The 3,806-nt window shown below is 43.2% G+C and overlaps 2 long non-coding RNA genes across 2 annotated transcripts in view; one reads left to right on the plus strand and one right to left on the minus strand.

The window, feature by feature from the left end:
- The window catches only part of LOC116186259, a 12,183-nt gene extending 10,472 nt beyond the window's left edge, over positions 1-1,711 (plus strand). Inside the window, exon 2 of the long non-coding RNA XR_004151220.1 lies at positions 754-1,711. This is a non-coding gene — a long non-coding RNA (uncharacterized LOC116186259). The remainder of the gene's footprint in view (positions 1-753) is intronic.
- LOC116186258 overlaps positions 1-3,806 on the minus strand; it is a 106,478-nt gene that overhangs the window by 10,906 nt on the left and 91,766 nt on the right. The gene's annotated exons all lie outside the window — the stretch shown is intronic.

Below are 3,806 nucleotides of genomic sequence, written 5' to 3' on the forward strand. Positions count from 1 at the left end.
CTTATTAACATATTCAATTTTTCTAATTTACGTCGCTGATACTACTCGGGGATCTTTGGAAATATTCTTCTGCCGAGTATCATCTTTTATTCGACTCAGATTTGCGAGATTTCCGTAACAAAGGTATTCGAATCGCTTTTTATTTTTTCTAACGAGCTGATATCTTCAGGTAACACGCGCTAGTTTCATTCTTAATAGCACTTTCAGCTCTTATCTCCTATGATATAACGAGACGCAAATTTATAAACGTTAAAAAGTTTCGCGGCTTTGCTGCAGGATTTTATCCCATTATACAATTTTAACGCTAAGTTTCTCGTATCTTTGTCCTCCGATCCCGCAATATAGAGGGGAAATTATTCGGCTCATATTTTTAATGCATTTATCTCATCAGATCTCTTTCGAACTCTATATAAAACTCTTTATTTATGATTTTCCAAATAATTTCTTCAAGTTCTCAGTGTCAAGTGCATCGAATCCCCAATCAGTCACGAACGCCTAACCTAACAAATCCCCAAATTACGCGAAGTTACCGTTTTACCTGTTCGTGCGAGTTTCAGAAATAGGCTGACTCTTCCTCACTCGTCCCGTGCACACGCGTTCCCTCTCGTCGTCCCCCGCATAAATAACCCACCCACGAAATTTATGGTAATAAGCTGCCAGCCCGAACTCCCAGCCCCATAAACAACAATACCTAAAAATTTCTCGGCTCGAACGTATTTCTAATTACAACGTCCGTTTTTTTCTCTGTTCCAGGTACGTATCCCCCAATCGGTCATTTAACGGAGGCCATCGTACACGCGTAAGTTCGAAATCAAGGGCCCATTCATTCCTATTCCCCGTCGACGCTCAATTAAGTCAGGTAAACAATGAGAAGAGGGGGCCAGACCGTTTCGACCACCGAGTCGAAACCCCTCTCCCTCCCTCCCTCTCTCTCTCCCTCTCTTATCTTCCCTTTTCCTTTTTTTTTTTCCTCTTAATTTACGACGCCACCGAAGCGGCCTCGATAATCAGGACCACGTCGCTGGAATAGCAGCCCCCCCTCTCGCGACTTTCTTTTCCCTTTTTTTTTTTTTTTTTTTCTTTTTTTTACCTGCCGGATTAGCAGCGATATCGGCCACGACCAATGCATGCACACTGTCGTCCTACGTTCCGCGCCAAGATGGAAGCCGGGGTTGGAAGAAGGAGAGAAGGATGAGACGAGAAGGGGGCGAGAAAGAGAGCAGGCCGGTGGTGATGGGGAGGGAGCGGTTTATGCGTTTCTTTCGTCGCGGGGTTTCGTTTGCAATAATTTATGCGGGGAGACAGCTTGAGAAATGACCGTTGGCTCCTTGTGCAACCTTAATTTGCAACAGTTTACTTCGGCTACGTTTCGAGGGACGGTCGTTAGAGAGAAAGAGAGAGAGAGAGAGAGATATGGATGTTATGGGTGCCGCGCTTCGGATCGCATAAAGACATTTATCGCGGATCGAGCATCGATGAGGATCGAGGGGAAAAGAAAAAAAAGGAGAAAAAAGGAAGAGAAGGAGGAATGCTTTGGCCCCGGACTAACTGGTATAATTAGCGATACAGTGTTGTCCGTGGATGCCGTGTGGGCGAGGGGGCCGACAGAGAGAAGAGCCGGCGACTTGTGGCCCCGCTTATCGCTATCGTTGGAATGCATTGTGGCCGGGTGCTACGTAAAATATGGACGCGTTCCCGAGGTGAAAAATAATAAGAGAAGGAAAAGAAAAACGTATATATGTGTGTATATATATATACATATATATATATATATACACTTTTATTTACGCGGTTTCCTCTATCTGATCTCGTTCCCCGCGAGCCACGTTGTCTTGTTCGTTGCCCACGTTGCATGTCTTCGCGGAAAGTGTTATTAGAAATTGTTAACTGTCGACCGTTCTAATCGCGGGAACGGATTGGAACTGATAAGTGGAACGTTTATGAAGGTGTTTACAAACAGTTAGCGGTATCTCGCGGGAGATATAAAGCATAAGTAATCTGAATGAGGCTCGGTGTAATGATTGAAACGTAAGGAAGTGGTCGTGTACGATAGCGTGGCTTGTTTTATAAGATCAATCGCAATTTAAAAACTTTCTGTTATTATTGCGATACACGATTTTTACTTAAAAAAATATTCGATATGCTTTTAACCTCTTGAGCAACCTTTGCGTTCCCCCGTGTATATTTTGCGTTTATCCGTGTGTGAATCGATCGATTTGAAACTCGACGAAAAATAGTTGCGCAAATCGAGCTAAACTAGATACTTGACTTCGACGAATCTTATTATTCAAATGCTCTTTATTCCTCGAAATTATCCGTTCAACATCCTCTCACTGATAATTCGTGTTTTCAAAAACTACGCGCCTCGATCCAGAGTATATTTACATCCGATTTGAAGCTGTTCTTCGATACGAATCGAAACTCGGTTGGAGTTCTCACGATGGGTAAAGAGTTAAGAAAAAAATAAAAAGATGATGGATTCGGGATTCGACGTTCGGTCTTAAAGTGCAAAGAAACGACGCGTCATTTCGCTCGTGTCAGCGGATAAATCGAGGGAACGAAATCGGGAACGCCGACATCTCTGAACGACCTCGAACGATCGCTGCAATCGTCGAAGATCACGAGAAATCGTTCTGCTGTTGCATGGTCCGGTTGTAGAGAGGAGGACTACGGTATATACGTCAGCGTAAAGAGTCGTTGAAACATTAAACTGACCTTTCCGGTTCATTGGACATATATATCGGCCCGTAGCCCGTGGTATATACCCGTGAGACAATTACGCTGTAACGATCCACGACCACGATCCATCAGAATTCCGTCACGCGTCGTGAGCATAACCGTGATTCGATGAAATTCCCTTTCGGCCTTCCTTCCCTCCCCCAACCCTTTTCGTCCTGCGTTAAACGGTGATTTAAAGGGGAGAATCGGAAACAATCGATGGAACGCCGAGCCGAGTTTCTTGGAAACGAACGCATACACGCGTGTGTCCGCCATATTTGGACGAAGAAATTCGTTTCGTCCGCACGATGAAAGGGATTTTGTTCCTTCTATAATAAGAGGGAGGATAAAAGTTGCGATAAAAATTGCGATGATGTGAATATTTCTAGCATATCGTTGTCGATCGTGATATATCTTATTGAAGAAAAAAGAAAATGAATAAGGATCGATCTTCAAGAAGTCTACATTACTGTACACGCTAGTTACTTTTTTACAGTAAAAAAATTTACTTCTTACCTAAACCTCTACCATAACAATTTTTCTATCGTAAAATAAAGCGAAAGAAATAACCTCGAACGCGCCCGAGTTCATGCATCTTTCAAGACCATTCCATTTCGAACCCTCCCGAATTCTCCGGGCAAACATCGATATTTAACCGCAAACGAATCCACTTTTCGTTTCGAATCGAAGAGACGGATGGAAAGAGATGGAAAGAAGAAAAGAAGAAGGAGAGGCTAGGTTGGGGCGTGGGGAGGAGGACAGAGCGACGAGGCGAAAAGCGTAGTAGCGCGGGATGAAGTCAATTACATTATGCATATGACTGGTGGAAAGCAATACAAGAAGCAATCGACCAACGATGGAGGCATGCCACCGCTAAATTAACTACCTACCTAGTTGTGCGTAATGCAATAATGTATTAGCTGTATCTACTTCAACCCCTCGTCCACGCCACCTCCTTCTTTTCCTTCTTGTCCCTTTTACATATTCCAACCATTGCAAGGACTCATTCCTCCGTATTCTTCGTTTCCATTTACTTGATCTATTCGTATCTTTCTATTTCTTTTTTTTTTTTTTTTTTTTTTTTTTTT

The sequence above is a fragment of the Apis dorsata genome, unplaced genomic scaffold, assembly GCF_000469605.1.
Source record: "Apis dorsata unplaced genomic scaffold, Apis dorsata 1.3 scaffold_527, whole genome shotgun sequence".
NCBI classification, from domain to species: domain Eukaryota; kingdom Metazoa; phylum Arthropoda; class Insecta; order Hymenoptera; family Apidae; genus Apis; species Apis dorsata.